The sequence below is a fragment of the Pan troglodytes genome, chromosome 8 (assembly GCF_028858775.2).
Source record: "Pan troglodytes isolate AG18354 chromosome 8, NHGRI_mPanTro3-v2.0_pri, whole genome shotgun sequence".
NCBI classification, from domain to species: Eukaryota; Metazoa; Chordata; class Mammalia; order Primates; family Hominidae; genus Pan; species Pan troglodytes.
The window spans coordinates 43,086,621-43,104,612 of NC_072406.2; the positions used below are offsets into that span (position 1 = coordinate 43,086,621).

A 17,992-nucleotide genomic window follows, 5' to 3' on the forward strand; every position below is an offset into this window, starting at 1 on the left:
GCAATGAGCCGAGATTTTGCCACTGCACTCCAGCCTTAGTGACAGAGTGAGACTCTGTCTCAGGAAAGGAAAGGAAAGGAGAGGAGAGGGGAGGGGAGGGGAGGGGAAAGGGAAAAATGTGAACATTCTACTTCTTATTCTTGTCTACTCCTAAATCCCTTCCCATATTCAGTCAAAAGTCCTATCAGACCATGACGCGCAGGACCCTAAAAACTGAAAACCAAATCATTGTAGGGAACGTGGTGCCTCCAGGCCTCTGGGACACAGCTGTCCTCCCAAGGTGGAAGGATTGGTCGCTTCCAGCTCATTGTCTGTCCGTTAGCTTCTGCTCTAATTCACATGCTATTGATAAATAAGATGGGGGGCAAGGGAGGGAACCGGAGCCAAACCCCACGGCAGGATTAGAAATGCCAGCCGGATGCAGGCAAAGCCTTGGAAAACAACAGGGTTCATGGCTGGGCCTCCCAAGCCAGCCTGGGCCAAGCTCATTAATCTTCCAGGCCCACTGACTTACTCAGACCACAGGTGCACACGCTGGTCGTCATCTTCATGGCCAAATAAAATCATCAAAACTCTGGAGGAGTAACAACATGGCAACTTAAAGACAACCGACTGGTACGTTTATGAGAGGCTTTGCAATATGATTTCTGACAGTTGTTTGGCATCATTAAGAGATCACTAAACAGAGCTAAGAAAAAATTTTTCGAAAATAGATGTGATTCTGGACGAGATTCTAATAACATAATGGAATCTCTTCCTAAATTTGTCTTTAAAGGAAGCTCTTGTCAAAAACAAGGCTGAGAGGATAAAGATAGGTTATAACAACACATGCAAACTGGCGTCAGATTTTTCTTGGAGGGGCGTAGGAGGTAGGAAGGTGGGAAGATGTGAAAACATAACTTTATCAACGACTTGAATTTCCTCATAATAGCAATAACTATTCTTTGTTTTTTATTTTTAGTTTTTAACAAAGTCTTACTATGTTGGCCAGACTGGTCTTGAACTCCTGGGCTTAAGCAATCCTCCCACCCTAACCTCAATAACTATATTTTAAATAATTTTATGATTATTTAAGTCCTTGGCTATTTAGGGATACATATGTAATTATCTATGGACATAATAATTTGATGCTAGAGAATTGTTTTAAATAAGACAGGCAAAATACTAAAAACAGTTGAAATTCTTCATTTACATGGTTTATAATTTTTTTCTACTTTGGACTAAGTTTTTAAATCTTTTTTTTTTTTTTTTTTAGGCCAGGTGCGGTGGCTCACTCCTGTAATCCTAGCACTTTGGGAGGCCAAGGCGGGTGGATCACCTGATGTCAGAGGTTCAAGAGCAGCCTGGCCAAAATGGCAAAACCCTGTCTCTACTAAATAAAAATACAAAAATTAGCTGGGCCTGCTGGCACGCGCCTGTAATCCCGGCTACCTGGGAGGCTGAGGCAAGAGAATCTCTTAAATCCAGGAGGCAGAGGTTGCAGTGAGCCAAGATCATGCCATTGCACTCCAGCCTGGGCAACAGAGCAAGACTCCATCCCCCACCGCAAAAAAAAAAAAAAAAAATATATATATATATATATATATATATATATATATATATAAAGTTACTTTAAATATATATATAAAGTTACTTTAAATATATATATATATATAACATTTTAACTCTTTGCAAGAAGTTCTTTAAAGTTTATCTACTTTAGGTCTAAAAACAAAGAGTAGATTTTCTACGACACTAGGGATCCTCTGGAAGGAGAAAGGAGAATGGCCGAGAAAGCAGAGGAAGGGGAGGAGTTTGTCCAGTGAGTCGCTGTGCACGGGGACCCAAGGAAGGTGATAAGTGGCAGGAAGGACTGAGGACAAATATTCTCATGTTGGTGTGTAACTCCAGCTCCTCCTGGCTTATGCTGGTAGACAAAGCAAAGTAGCTGGGAAATTCTATAGTTGTCAAAACCATCACAACCACTCCCACTCTCCCATCTAGTTCCCAAGCCCTCCGAACAGAAGCTAGCAGGCCAATGCGTTGTTTTTAGTTTACCAAACCTGGGAAACAGCGGGCAAGAGAGAATCTCACCACGGAGCACAAGCCCAGCGTTTTATGTCAGGCAGCCCACACGATGAGTGGCTTAGAGTGTTCCACAAAGAAGCTTTCTCCTTCCTGTGGGCAGGATGAATAACAGCACCCAGCCAGCACGTTGGATGCTTGGCATTGGGAGCTTTAACGTTCCCAGCTTTGACTATCTTTGAACAACCCCCCAAACCTGTGACATGTAATAATTTGTACTTCCACCGGAGCATGGACTAGAATGGTACAAGAGCAATGTTTGAGGGTGAGAGTGAATCATTTAGCTAGTGAAGGAACCTCGCTTACTGCTTAGCATCTCCAACTCAGGATTCACTGTTTTTCTGCTTGGTACCTCTGGAGGGGTGTTATGGAAAAATAGAATATTCTGTGGCAGTAAAAGATCCCTAAATAAATTATGCTTATTCTGAAAGTGAAAAGACGGCAGAATGCTCTAAGTAGGCCATGGGTTTTAGCCAGAAAATAGAGCTTTGGGATAAATTTTAAAATAATGGATTTACCACAATAAACAATTGGAAAAAAAGAATAGAATAGACTATGGAAGGAATTCAAAATTTGCAGATACACTAAGGTTCTAGATATTGAGTCTACCAATGTGTTTTCTAACTTTGAGATGGGAAAGAGCTGTGTTCTTGAGGTAGATACTGAGACCATGCCAGGGAAGGAATCTACCTTTAGCCATAAGCAAGGGAATTGATTCACACTGGGTGTGGTTTAAATGTTGATAAAACCCGCAATCTCCTGGTTTTTCCATGGAAATCCCAATGGCATACTCATTCTATGATAACTTTTGGTGTCCACATATTCGTGTTGCTTACAAGATAGTGTTCACATCTGGGCACCCACATCAGTTTGGATAATTTGAAATTGGCATTTCAGTGCACATAAGCTGCCTGTGGAGAGGTACGAGACAGACATAAGACTCACAGCTGGCCCCCTGCAGGACTGCAGAACAAACTGAGAAAGAGTCTTGCTGGCTCGCTGCATTAATGATGAGTCTCTTATAGGATGGCTTGGTGCCTTCTGTTCCTGAGATCCTGCCAAATATGTCCTGAGCTCTAGCCCCCCGCATGTGGCTCTTTTTTATTATCAGAGCCGCACTCTGATCCTCAGGACTTAACTCTGGTTGGTACCACTAAAAGCACGGGAATCCCGGGGATAGAGTCTAGCTCAGAGTTTCAGTAAGTATTTGCAGATCCAAGTCCTTTTGCAAGAGTCTCCAAATTAAACGCCAAACTTCTTGCTTGTATAGAATATTGGATGACTGACTATTGCCCACACTAATTGGGTCCTCTCCTGAAAGCTTGCATATCTTGTTCTAAAGAGGTTGGGGCCTTCATGGGATTCTGTCTTTGTTACATAACACTTTGCTCGGCGCATGAGGACTTAACTATGAGATGGTTGATGCCGCAGGAAGGAAAAGAGTGTGATTCTCTTTGGGGGTTGATAAAGGAAAATCATTAGGAACTTGCCTCCCTGCATTGTCATTGCTTTGTTAAGTCAAGATGAAAGTTCATCAACAGCAGACTGGGCACAGTGGTTCATGCCTATAATTCCAGCACTTTGGGAGGCCAAGACAGGCAGATCACTTGAGGTCAGGAGTTCGAGACCAACCTGGCCAAAATGGTAAAACCCTGTCTCTACTAAAAAAAAAAAAATACAAAAATTAGCCAGGCATAGTGGTGGGTGCCTGTAGTTCCAGCTACTCGGAGGCTGAGGCAGGAAAATCCCATGATCCTGGGAGGCGGAGGTTGTGGTGAGCCAAGATCATGCCATTGCACTCCAGCCTGGGTGACAGAGACAGACTCCATCTCAAAACAAAAACAAAAACCACAACAAAAACAAAACAACAAAAAACTGCTTACAGAGGGCTGTTATGAAATATGGGAGATACAAAGGAACAAAGCCTCCCAGGTGCCGTGGGGCTGCTGCCACAGTGCATGCAATATTCATCTTTTGTTGAAAGCAGACGAGTGCTACTTCTACCTGCATTTTCCCTTATGCAGTCTGGAGGAGACTGCATGGCAGCCTCATGGAAAGAAATCAGTTCTCTTCCTGCTCCCAACTAAGACACCATCTTTGCCTTTGGAAAAACCAGCCGCCCACTCCTAACTTAGCTTCTTCCCCACACACCTCACCGATTTAGCCCACCTGTTCCCCGTCATTTTCACTCTCCCACCTCCTCCCGAATATCTGTCTCCCTGATCTCGCTGAGATGTGGAGTCGTTTCCCTTCTTTTCCTCCTCCTACACTCTCTCTGAAACAAGCACACCAAGTCCCCCATTTGGGAGTGCAAAGGAGGACATCTAGTTCTCACCAGAAATTAGTTTTATTAATTGTCTGAGTAGGTTGTTGGACCCAGTGATTCAGATTTCAGCCCGGGGTGGATCTTGGCCGGTGCACCTCCAGCTAGGGTGTAGTTCTGAGTCCCTTTGGTCACCTCATCCTTTTCCTTAGCATCCCTCTGGCCCTTGGACGAACTTTATGTTTATTCTCTGTGCCCTAGAACTCTGGGTCCTTCCCTGGTTCATGCCTCTATTTTTCTTTCCTGCATAAAACTTGCAGTTCCCAATTTTGCCCATGATGGACAAGTTCATGGCTCTCGTCTCTTAACGTTATTTTCTGATCCCTGACCCATTTCTTCACTTCTCTTTCAGTTTTGTTGATAGATATTTACTGATCATTAAAATTGATTCTACCCCTGGGGGAATGAGTCATGGCTTTTTAACCTATTGTTCTAAATTAATTCCTGGGCCAGCCTTGCAATGGCCCTGTGGCCTCAACAATGGGCACCAGTGTCCCAGGTGCCTTGGAGGTATTTTCTCAGCTCCACCCAACAACCTACAGCCCACTTTTCATCTCTTCCCATTGCTGAGCTTGCCTCCCCATTCGACCTGCTCTGACTTTGAATTTGGGGCTGGAATTGTGCATTTTGTTCTTTTCTCATTTGCACTTCATGTATCTGAGTATTGGAACATTTATCCTGCTATGTTTTAATTATTTGCTCACCTGTGGATCTCCCAGTCCTGATCACAAGCTCCTCATGGTCAAGGGCTGTGTCTCGCTCATCTTAGAATCGTGAGTGCCTGGCTCACGAGAGATGCTCAGGAGATATTGATGAGGTTAGCAGCAGAGTTCCCCAGAGGAGAAGCCTTAGAGCCTTCTATAAGCCCAGTCTTGCCATAGACAGTACTTCACTCCTGGAGCAGTGGTAATATAAAAAATGACCACATTAGTAAGTGACAGGCTGTTCCTATTCATCCCAGAGACTTTTTGCAGGGGTTCTTTGTGTGTTTCTATTTGCTCATTTGTTTTTCAGTAAGGCGGAACTTCTCTTTGAAGCTTGTGGCATGTTAAGTCCACTGACCACAAGCTAGGGAAAAAATGCAGTATTTTGCTTTTTTTGTTTTATTGTTAGTAAAAGTCAAGGTTCAGTCCACAGGATCCACACAGCCATCAGAGGGGCCAGTGTGTGGAGAAGCTGCCAGGAAAGATGCCATCAGCCTGGGCCATTGAGGTCTTCTCTGTAACCCTGCCTCTCTGTGTCTTCCTGACTCACCTGCCCCACCGCCCCAGGTGCTGGGGACAGAGGCATGTGTATTGCAGACCAACACTGATGATGGGTGGCCCCACCAAATCAGCCTAGAGCTCAACTCCTGCTGCACCACCAACCCCACTGCCCTGAGCCTCAGTTTTCTCGTCTGTAAGATGTGGAAAATGCTACCTACCTTGCAGAGTTGCTACAGGGATCAGTGGTAATGCAAAAATGCTATTACTATTGTTATTATTATGGAAATCTCTAGGCAGGAATCACATTCTCAAGCTGGCACATAATGAAAATCAAGGAATCACTAATGCATTATTCATCACACCTTGACATGACTTTTATATAACATTCAGCTGAAGTATCTTCGATCTGTATCTTCTTATTTGCTATTCTGAGTTCAGAACATAGGATAACTAGCTCATCAGTTCAATGAGCTGGGATTTTTTTTTTTTTTTTTTTTTAATGAGCATCTGTTTGTGCCAACATCTCAGGTCCCTGAATGTACCTCTTCTCCTGAGGTTGAAGTATAAATTGATGAAGGCTCAGGTGGTGTCATGGAATGTCTCAAATAGATTAAGGCTGCACGACACGTGTGTGACTTGTATTCTATTTGGAGACAGTGTGGGAAGGTGAATCCAGCAAGAGCTCAAATTTTCCAGTGAGCAAATGTAGAATTTTAATTAGCTTCGAGTCCATTTCTCTGCTGGAAATAGATCTCTGAGCATTTCTTCAATAGCATTACAGTAATTATAACAATTCTGAAAGGAATAAGTTACAGGATGTATTTTTGTAAGCTTAGCAGAATAAGAAAGGCCACATCCAGTTCTGTATTTGGAGCATGCCTGGAGTTGCTGTCAAATGATGCTCAACAGCATCAATGACAATAATGTAGACCATCCTATCCACAGTACTCTAAGACTGTACTGCCCATGGCACTTCCTACAGCAATAGAAATGCTCAAACCAAATCTGCACTGTCTAATATGGTGGGCACTGGCCACGTGCAGCTAGCATAACTAAGGGCTGAATTTTAACTTTATTTAATTTTAAATAATTAAAATTAAATAGCCACATGTGGCTAGTGGCCACCGTATTGAGCAGCACAGATACCAGCTGGTGCTTACTCTAAGCCCCCTGCAGCCTGGGGTATTAGTGGGACAAAGGAGGAAATGTCAAAGGCCCCCAAGGCACCATAAAGCCCACACCCTAAAGCTCAAAGGAAGCCAATTCATTGAGTTTTCTATTTTTCATCCTACAGCATATCAGATGCATCCAATTAGAAAAGAGACACAGGGCCTGGTGCAGTGGCTCATGCCTATAATCCCAGCACTTTGAGAGGTTGAGGTAGGCAGATACCTGAGTCAGGAGTTCAAGACTAGCCTGACCAACATGGCGAAACCCTACATCTACTAAAAATACAAAATTAGCCAGGCGTAGTGGTGCACTGTAGTGGGCCTGTAGTCCCAGCTACTCGAGAGACTAAGACAGGAGAATTGCTTGAACCCAGGAGGCGGAAGTCACAGGTTTGCAGTGAGCCGAGATTGCCCCACTGCACTCCAGCCTGGGCGACAGATGGAAACTCCGTCTCAAAAAATAAATAAATAAATAAATAAAGGAAAGAAAAGAGACACGGGTACAATGGCAGCACCCCCCAGAAATGAAAAAGTTTGAAAAGGAAACAAGACTCAAAGGAGAAAAACAGCCTGGGATTCCTGAGCCCAAGGATAAGCAGCCTTTATACCTCAAAGTCATCAAGGAAACGTCAAGAGTTCAACCACAGATGCTCCAGGAAGGGATAGAGGGAAAATGAGCAACCCTAATCCAGACTTCTGGCCATCAAAGGTGGTAAAATATGGACGGTATTGCTGCACAAATGGGTGAGTTTTGGTTATCTGGAGAGTCCAGCTGCTGGTCACGTCTCAGTCCCTCCCTAATAGCACCTTGTGATGTCCTTTTGTTCTTGGGAGAAATAACTCCTGCGACCCTCGGGTCTGCCTAAAGTAGCTTTGCCCACAGCTCCTGCCTCAGTTTATATGACTTCTCCTGACTCTTTGTTCTCTAGCTAGGCTGATCGTCCTTCTGCTTCCTGAAGGTGCCGTGATCCTTCCTCCACAGGACTTCTATCTAGAAGGTTTCTTCCATGCTACCCCTGTTTCTCCCCCAGCTGGCTCCTAGGCACCCTCAGATCTCAGCTCAAGTTTGTTCCTTGGAAGGCCCCCTGAATCCCCAACCCATCCCCACCACATCTAGGCCTGGTTTCTTTGTTAGTCACTCTTCGCCCTGCATTTCTTCCCAGCAAATACCTACTTGAATATACTCGTGCATCAGTGAGATGAACTGATTTATTCAACTGTAAACTCCAAGAAAGCTGGGATTGTGTTTGGCCTGATTCATTTGCTTTTGTGTCCTCAGTTCCTGGATTGTGCTCAATAAATGCAAAATGAAAGAATGAATGAACTCCAGTTTATTTCTAAGATTTTCGACATGACAAGTGTCCTCCAATCCCTAACACTTTCACATCTTCCTAAAAAATCTCTTTAAGCTTTAGGATGACTCATATTCTCTTTGAGTGCCATTCCAAAGTTCTTACTGTCCAATAACTTATTATCATGAAATCTTCAACCTTAAAATTCCACCCACTTCTCCTTTGTTTGCTCCACTTACTACATCGTCCCCCAAAAACTTCCTGATTTTTTTTAAACCTTTGGAGCTCATGTTGCAAGCTGAATCACATCTGTGGTTCTTTTCTTGGCGATGTACTCGCCTTGGTTTTTTCAGTTTCCTTCACTTGGTTTATCTGATAGCCTCTGAGCTCCTTATTTACTTGCTACCAATTACTTAGGTGTCTATTACTTAGATAGCTGCATTATCTTTTGAAATTCGTAGTTTATCCTTCACCCAGGATTTTTCTATTATTTTTTCCATAGACTTTCTCTAAACTGTGAATCTATTTCTTATTCTCTTTTAAAGAAAATTATTTAAAAGTGGGGAAAATGAAACGTAAACATAATCCCAACTCATCTTACACCTCATCTTTGAAACATAAGACATCATTGCAAAAGAAAGATCTCAGTTAATTATTTCCAAAGCCTTCAGGGGATTTATTCCTAACTTCTCATTTTCTGTCTCATTCCTAAAGAATCAGGGGTAAAACTCCCATTAGTCCTAATTACCCTCCCTAAATCCAATCAAGTCATTATGCCTCAGGCTTTGTTTTCTTCAGAATGAGTTTCTTATCTAGTTAAATAATTTTCTCTTTCTAATAGACTTTATTTAGTACCAATTTCTTGATATAAATAACTCCTCTTTAGTAAGTGTTTGTGAAGCACTTATTATGTTCCAGGCACTGTGCTAGGGAAACAGCATGAATAATAAGATGAAAAAAAAATCCCTGTCCTCATGGAGATTATATTTAACAGGAAGGGGTATAATAAACATATGAATATATATAATATAATTTTAAATAATGACAGGATCTACAAATAATCTTTATGCCAAATGCCATATACAATGAAAAAATCTGAATTTATACTAAAATAGATGTTAGATATGAGTTCTAAAAAGAATCAATATGTCAGTATATGTTCAATTCTTTGTCTTCTACTTTTAAACTTAACTTCCTCGTAAAGTAACCTTTTTCGATTACCTCCTCCACCCTGACTCATTTCAATCACTTGCTCCACCCTGACTCATTGCGATTACCGGCTCCACCCTAACTCATTCCGATTAGCTGCTACCTGCTCTGCCCTGACTCATTCTCCATCCTGCATAACCATTTTTCCCACCAAACCACTCACCCAGTCACTCTCTTTAAATTAGCCAATCGGAATTAGTTTAGCCTGTGCGGTCTAACCCTAGCCAACAGGGGAAGGACACAGCAGCAGGGGCCATGTGTGTCAGGGATAAGAACCCCTTCCCCGCCCTTGTCCAAGTGTGCTGCTCACCATTGCTCCATCTGTAAAGGCGCACCCTTCTATAGAAGTAGCTTGCCTTGCTGAGAATTAAAAATAAAATTTTACATTCAAGTGCTATTTCTTTTACGGCACTGAAACTTTATTTATAACATAGAGAAGGGTTGATATTCTTGGTGGAAATTATGACTTTGTTTTGTTAACGAAGAGTCAAACTCTAAAATATTTGAAGAGATTTATTTATTCTGAATTATTCTTTTTGTTGTTCTTGTTTTGTTTGAGGGTTTTTGTTGTAGTTGTTGTTGTTTGAGACAGATCTCACTCTGTCGCCCAGGCTGGAGTGCAGTGACGCAATCTCGGTTCACTGCAACCTCCACCTCCTGGGTTCAAGCAATTCTCCTGCCTCAGCCTCCCAAGTAGCTGGTATTACAGGCGCCCACCACCACACCCAGCTAATTTTTTGGTATTTGTAGTACCGATGGGGTTTCACCAAGTTGGCCACGCTGGTCTCGAACTCCGAACCTCAGGTGATCTGCCCACCTCGGCCTCCCAAAGTGCTGGGATTACAGGTGTGAGCCACCCCACCCTGGCCTATTCTACTTTATTCTTAAACAAAGCCTGAGGCATAATGACTTGATTGGATTTAGAGAGGGTAATTAGGACTAATATGAGTGACCAATGGCCCCTGACACAGCCCTCAGGAGATCCTGAGAACATGTGCCCAAGGTAGTCAGGGTGCAGCTTGGTTTTATACATATTAGGGAGACATGAGACATCAGTCAATACTTGTAAGATGTACATTGGTTCAGCCAGAAAAGTGGGATAACTGGAAGTGGGACTTCCAAGTCAGGCAGATTCAAAGATTTTCTCACTGGCAATTGGTTGAAAGAGTTATTATCAATAAAAAGGAATGTCTGGGTTAAGATAACGAGTTATGGAGATCAAGGTTTTATCATGCAGAGGAAGCCTTCAGGTAGCAAGCTTCAGAGAGAATAGATTATAAATGTTTCTCATCAGACTTAAAGAGTCTGTTCTGGTTGGGTGCGATGGCTCATGCCTGTAATCCAGCACTTTGGGAGGCCAAGGCAAGTGGATCACAAGGTCAGGAGTTTGAGACCAGCCTGGCCAATATGGTGAAACCCTGTCTCTACTAAAAATACAAAAAATATAGCTGGGCGTGGTGGCCCATTCCTGTAATCCCAGCTACTCGGGAGGCCAAGGCAAGTGGATCACAAGGTCAGGAGTTTGAGACCAGCCTGGCCAATATGGTGAAACCCTGTCTCTACTAAAAATACAAAAAATATAGCTGGGCGTGGTGGCCCATTCCTGTAATCCCAGCTACTCGGGAGGCTGAAGCAGGAGAATTTCTTGAAACTGGGAGGTGGAGGTTGCAGTGAGCCGGGATCACACCACTGCACTCCAGCCTGGGTGACAGAGCAAGACTCAGTCTCAAAAAAAGAGTCTGTTTTATTAGTAATTCCAAAAGGGAGGAGGGTGTCATGAGGCATGTCCGACCCTCCTTTCCTATCATGGCATGAAACTAGTTTTTCAGGCTAACTTATTTATTTTATTATTATTAATTTTTTTTTAGAGACAGGGTCTCACTATGTTGGCCAGGCTGGTCTTGAACTCATGACCTCAAGTGATCCACCTGCCTTGGCCTCCCAAAGTGCTGGGATTACAGGTCTGAGCCACCATGCCCGGCTCAGGCTAACTTTAGAATGCCTGTGGCTGAGAGGAGGGGTCGATTCAGGTGGTTGGGGGGCTTGGAATTTTATTTTTGGTTCATAGTCTTTTAAGCATAAAATCCTGTCATAAACATCTTAAGAAATCTTATCTTCACTTTACTGTGTTTCAGTGAAAGGGGAGATTATCCACTCATTCACTTGAGAGACATTTGCATGGTGTCTACTGTGGGCAAGGTTCTAACATACATGTACAGTGTTGCAATGAAGAACAGGAAAGCTTCAACCTTCTGACTTCAGGGGTGGGACTGAAGTAATGAGCAGATGCCAGTGTGGCCTTTGCCTGGGAAAGGCCAGTGAGGGCCAGAGGGTAAGCTGATACTCTACCCTTCAGACCACTCCACAACTCATCTCCCACCTAGTCAATTTTCTGTGGCTCTAGACGACAGAATCCTGGTTATGATTTTTATTATTATTTTATTGTGGTAAGAACACTTTATGTAAGATCTTAACATACCTTCTTAATTTTTTTTCTTTTTTTGAGATAAACTCTTGCTCTGTCGCCCAGGCTGGAGTGCAGTGGTATGATCTTGGCTTACTGGAACCTCCACCTCCTGGGTTCAAGCAATTCTTCTGCCTCAGCCTCCCAATTAGCTGGGATCACAGTGGGTGCTTACCACCATGTCTGGCTAATTTTTGTATTTTTAGTAGAGAGAGGGTTCACCATGTTGGCTGGCCTGGTCTCGAACTCCTGACCTCAGATGATTCATCTGCCTCAGCCTCCCAAAGTGCTGGGATTACAGGCGTGAGCCACTGCACCCAGTCTACCCTCTTACATTTTTAAGTGCACATTACAATATTAACTTATAGGCATAATGTTGCACAGCAGATCTCTAGAACTTACTCATCTTGCAAAACTGAACATTTATACCTGTTAAACAACATCTTCCGCTTTCTACCCCAAACCCTGGCAACCAACATGCTACTCTGCTTCTATGAGTTTGACTATTTTAGATTCCTTATATAAGCAGAATCATACAGTATTTGCCCTTCGGTGCCTGGCTTATTGTATTAGTTTGTTCTCACACTGCTAATAAACACATACCCAAGACTGGATAATTTATAAAGGAAAGAGATTTAATGGACTCACAGTTCCACATGGCTGGGGAGGCCTCATAATCATGGCAGAAGGCAAATGAAGAGCAAAGTCACGTCTTACATGGCAGCAGGCAAGAGGGCATGTGCAGGGGAACTCCCCTTTATGAAACCATCAGACCTCATGAGACTTATTCACTATCTTGACAGCAGCATGGAAAAGACCCACCCCCATGATTCAATTACCTCTTACCAGGTCCCTCCCATGACACATGGGAACTATGGGACCTACAATTGAAGATGAGGTTTGGGTGGGGACACAGCCAAACCATATGACTTATTTCTCTTAGCATAACATCCTCCCAGTTCATATTGTTGCATATGGCAAGATTTTCCCCTTTTTTTAATGCTGGATAATATTCCACTGTGTGCATAGACCACATTTTCCTTGCCCATTCATCTTCTGAGGGACATTTAGGTTGTTTCTGTATCTTAGCTATTGTGAATAGTGTTTCAGTGAACATGGGAGTAAAGCTATCACTTCAAGATCTTGACTTCAATTCTTTGAGATATATACCCAAAAATAGGACTACCAAAAAACAGTATGGTTGTTCCTCAAAAATTAAAAGTAGAATTATCATATGATCCAGCAATCCTGGTTGTTCTTTTGCCATAATATTTAAATATGTATGTAAGGAGATAAAGGCAAATAATTCAGATTCATACACTTAAGAGTTGGAAGGAACTTCAAACGTTATATGTCAAATGTTAAAATAAATGTTAAATGTTAAAATTGATGTTAAAATAGATAAGAAAATACCTGTTCAAATATTAAAGTAAATGAGGAAATGCCTGTATATTTATGTATAAATACACACACACACCCCCACACACACTCACAGCCAGTTCTTTTGATCCCAAATAAGCCCTTTCTCTATTGCTACTATACTATAATAACCTACTGATAATAAACAGTTAGTGAGTCAATTTTTCTTTTCTTTTTTTTTTTTTTTTTTTGGACAGAGTTTTGTGTTGTTGCCCAAGCTGGAGTGCAATGACGCAATCTTGGCTCACTGCAACCTCCACCTCCTGGGTTCAAGCGATTCTCCTGCCTCAGCCTTCCGAGTAGCTGGGATTACAGGCATGCACCATCACGCTTGGCTAATTTTTTGTATTATTTTAATTTTGCCATATAACACAGGAAATGCAGTTCAATGGGAGAGTGGTAAGTGCTATGGCAAAGGCACAAAGAAAGTATCATGGGGATACACCAAAAGAATTGAACTCTAGTTTGAATAGTTCTGGTTGGAACTAGCCTGAAGGCAGAGAGGGAGGAAAAAGTTCCTAGAAAGAGGAAACTGAGAAGTTAACTTACAGAGGCCTGGGGGCATGTGGCTCATTCAGGAAAAGGAAAATGATTTCAGAGGTCGTGGAGCGTAAGTCCTGAGAGGGTTGCAGGTGGGAGGGAGAGTGAAGCAATTTCACAAGGGGCTTTACATGCTGTGTTAAGGGAGTTTGGATTTGATTCAGTAGCAGGTTTTTGAGCAGAAGAGTAACTTTATTAGAGCTGTGGTTTATACATGGAATCAACCTAGGTGCCCATCAACAGTGGATTGATAAAGAAAATGTGGTACATATACACCACGGAACACTATGCAGCCATAAGAAAGAATGAAATCACATCCTTTGCAACCACATGGATGCAGTGGAAGGTCATTGTCCTAAACAAACTAATGCAAGAACAGAAAACCAAATACCATATGTTTTCACTTATAAGTGGGAGCTAAACATTGAGTGCTCGTGGACATAAACATAGGAACAATAGACACACTGGGGACCACTAGAGCGTCCAGGGAGGAGGGCAAGGGTTGAACAGCTACCTGTTGGGTACTATGCTCACTACTTGGGTGATGGGACCATCCACACCCCAAACCTCAGCATCCCACAATACACCCATGTAACAAACCTGTGCATGTAGCCCCTGAATCTAAAATAAAAAAAGTTGAAATTATTTGAAAATTAAAAACATATGCTTGTCAAAAGTTTTTTGTTTTTGTTTGTTTGTTTGTTTGTTTTTTAAATGAACTGTGTTTTACAATTAAACTTAGAGAAGAGAGAAGAGCGGAGGGTTGGGGGTTGGCTGAAAAATGGTAGCTCAATTCTGTTATTCGCATGTTACCTGTGATAATAATAGTTAGCATTGATTGAATGTGCTAAGAGCTTTGCATACATTAGCTCACTTAATTGTCACAACATTCCTGCAGGCTAGGAGCTTTTATTATTTTTACTTTACAGATCAGGAAATGAGTTTGAAAGCTTGAGTTACTTGCTAGAAAGAGGCAGGTTGTAGGAGCATCTAGGTCACTTTTATTCCTAAATGCACCCTCTTCACTGAGCTGCTGTCCTGCCCTGTATTACTAAATCCAGTTAGCAATGATTTCTTTGAGACAGGTATGCATGAGAGAGGTGAAAATAATTTTTCAACATCCCTATAATGGCAGATATCTAAAAAGATGAAAAGAAGACAAAGGCAGAGATTGACTGTGCTGTCACCAGCCCTGCAACTGTGACATTCAATCCCTAAGGGGCTCCTTCCTCTCTGTCTGTTTTCTTTTCTTTCTTTTTTTTTTTTTTTTTTTGAGATGGAGTATTGCTCTCTTGCTCACTGCAACCTCTGCTTCTTGGGTTCAAGTGATCCTCCTGCCTCAGCCTCCCGAGTAGCTGGGATTACAGACACGTGCCACCACACCCAGCTAATTTTTGTATTTTTAGTAGAGACACGGTTTCACCATGTTGGCCAGCCTGGTCTCGAACTCCTGACCTCAGACGATTCATCTGCCTCGGCCTCCCAAAGTGCTGGAATTACAGGTGTGAACCACAAACCCAACCCTTTCTGCCTATTTTCTAGTCCAAATCCTCAGTTTTTGTTTGCATGTACTGAAATAATGCAACATAATTTTCATATTAGTTTCAGAAAATTAAGAATCAGAAAAATAAGGCTATTGTAAAATAATTCACATAATGCTTGTCAAAGCCTAATGCCAATGTGTTATTTTTTATCATCTGCTATGATAAATTAGCATTGACATTAATTGACACGACTGCTTTTGTTAAGTGTAAAACATCAAGAGCTGATTTTACAATTTATGTGTAAAGATCTAAAATGGTGATTTTGCATCCTATATTCTGAATTGGTTAAGACCCAGCATTAATGTAACTCTGCTAACTCTTCCAAGCATTTATTTCCTAGTGATCACATCTAGGAAGGAACACAGCACTCCCTTCAGGATAAAATATCTTCAAGTACTAAGACCCCAACCAATATTTTTGTTCCTTCACAATTCCAGAGCCATAGAACCACGGTTATAGATTATGCTTTGGACATCATTTATTATTTTAAAGAGATGCAGGCTGGGGGCATTGGCTCACACCTGTAATCCCAGCACTTTGGGATGCTGAGATGGGAGGATCACTTGATGCCGGGAGTTCAAGATCAGTCTGGGCAACACAGCAAGACCCCATCTCTACAAAAAATAAAAAATATAAAAAATTAGCTGGGCATGATGGTGTGTGCCTGTAGTCCCTGCTACTTGGGAGGCTAAGACAGGAGGATTGCTTGAGCCCAGGAGTTGGAGACTGCAGTGAGTTATGATGGCACCACTGCACTGGGCAACAGAGCAATACCTTGTCTCTTAAAAAAAAAAAAAGTACAACGCAAAAAGGCAGATGTGTCCCTGTAGAACTTTGTCACTGTGAAGCCTAGAGTAGCACAGAAGATTAGTTTGGATGAACGTTGTAGTGCTTTGTCACCCAGGCTGGAGTGCAGTGGCACTATCTTGGCTTACCACAACCTCTGCCTCCTGGGTTCAAGCGATTCTGCTGCCTCAGCCTCCTGAGTAGCTGGGGTTACAGGTGCATGCTACTGTGCCCAGCTAATTTTTGTATTTTTAGTAGAGACAGAGTTTCACCATGTTGGCCAGGCTGGTCTTGAACTCCTGACCTCAGGTGATCTGCCCACCTCAGCCTCCTAAAGTGCTGGGATTACAGAAGTGAGCCACCATGCCTGGCCCGTTGTAGCTCTTTGAGCTTAAATGCCTTGCAAAGTGCCCATTTCCCCATTTGATTTCTCAATTATTATCCTCCTGGCTGGGCATGCCAAGAAGAAGGCTGCCAGCTCAAATGTAGGGAGACCACAGCTGGGTGCAGGCAGCCCTGCATGCCTGTCCTCACAGCACTGCTTTCTGTGCATTTCTCTTCTGTTGTCACTTACTGTCCCATGGCAGTCCTGATTCTTTATTAACACTGGAGAATTGGGACAGAGCCTTGCACATCCCTCCCCATGGGACTGTTGATGAGTTTTCAGTGGGCTTACACAAATACTCATTTGATTGTCAGAGATGTTTAAACCAGAGCGACTCCATCTTGAATAGGGGCTAGGTAAAATAAGGCTGGGACCTACTCGGCTGCATTTCCAGTAGGTTAGGCACTCTAAGTCACAGGATGAGATAGGAGGTCACATGATACAGGTCACAAAGACCTTGCTGATAAAACAGCATGAGGTAAAGAAGCTAGCCAGAACCCGCCAAAACCAAGATGGTGATGAAAGGGATCTCTCGTCATCCTTGCTGCTCATTATATGCTAATTATACTGCATTGGCATGCTAGAAGACACTCCCACCAGTGCCATGACAGTTTTCAGATGCAATGGCAATGTCCAGAAGTTACCCTATATGATCTAAAAAGAGGAGGACACTTCAGTTCTGGAAATTGCCCAACCCTTTCCTGGAAAACTCATGAATAATCCAACCTTTGTTTAGCAAATAATCAAGAGGTAACGATAAGTACAATCAGTTGAGCAGCCGACGCCACTGCTCTGCCTATGAAGTAGCCATTCTTTTGTTTCTTTACTTCTTTAATAAACTTGCTTTCACTTTACTCTATGGACTCGCCCTGAAGTCTTCCTTGCATGAGGTCCAAGAACCCCTCTCTTGGGGTCTGGATTGGGACCCCTTTCAAGTAACATGATGAGGTATCTAAATTAATGCATGTTTGAATGAAATCGGAAAACACATTATCCAAGGAAGTCAATCCTGAAGCCCCATCATTTCAGAATTAAGATGAAACTTACTTCCTTTTCAATTGCCTAAAGAACAGCTACCTTAAAACTTAAAAAAAGTTGGCCATAGTGTCTAATAAAATATGCACCCCTATCCTGGAATGCCCCTTTTCTGTCTAGGATACCTTAGTCAGTAGGTTATGTTCCAGAAATATGTCAGGAGCCCTATCTTAAGAATGATGGTGGCCGGGTGCGGTGGTTCACTCCTGTAATCCCAGCACTTTGGGAGGCCCAGGCAGGTGGATCACTTGAGGTCATGAGTTTGAGACCAGCCTGGCCAACATGGTGAAACCCCGTCTCTACTAAAAATACAAAATTAGCCGGGCGTGGTGGTGCACACCTGTAATCCCAGCTACTTGGGAAGCTGAGGCAGGAGAATCACTTGAACCTGGGAGGTGGAGGTTGCAGTGAGCTGAGATCATGCCATTACGCTCCAACCTGGGTGACAAGAGCGAAACTCCATACTAAAAAAAAAAAAAAGAGTGATGGCGTTATCAGGGGTGGTTGTCATGGTGTCAGGAAAGTGAACTTGGCTCTCCAAGGCTTTCTCTTTATTC

At 42.7% G+C, this 17,992-nt stretch overlaps 1 protein-coding gene across 2 annotated transcripts in view; it reads right to left on the reverse strand.

The window, feature by feature from the left end:
- JCAD (junctional cadherin 5 associated) overlaps positions 1-17,992 on the reverse strand; it is a 102,159-nt gene that overhangs the window by 77,035 nt on the left and 7,132 nt on the right. Inside the window, exon 2 of one of the 2 annotated variants that reach the window (XM_016962882.4) lies at positions 5,092-5,282. The exons of the other annotated variant lie outside the window; for it this stretch is intronic. The gene's annotated coding sequence lies outside the window, so the exon portion shown is untranslated. The remainder of the gene's footprint in view (positions 1-5,091; positions 5,283-17,992) is intronic. 2 annotated transcript variants of the gene reach the window in all.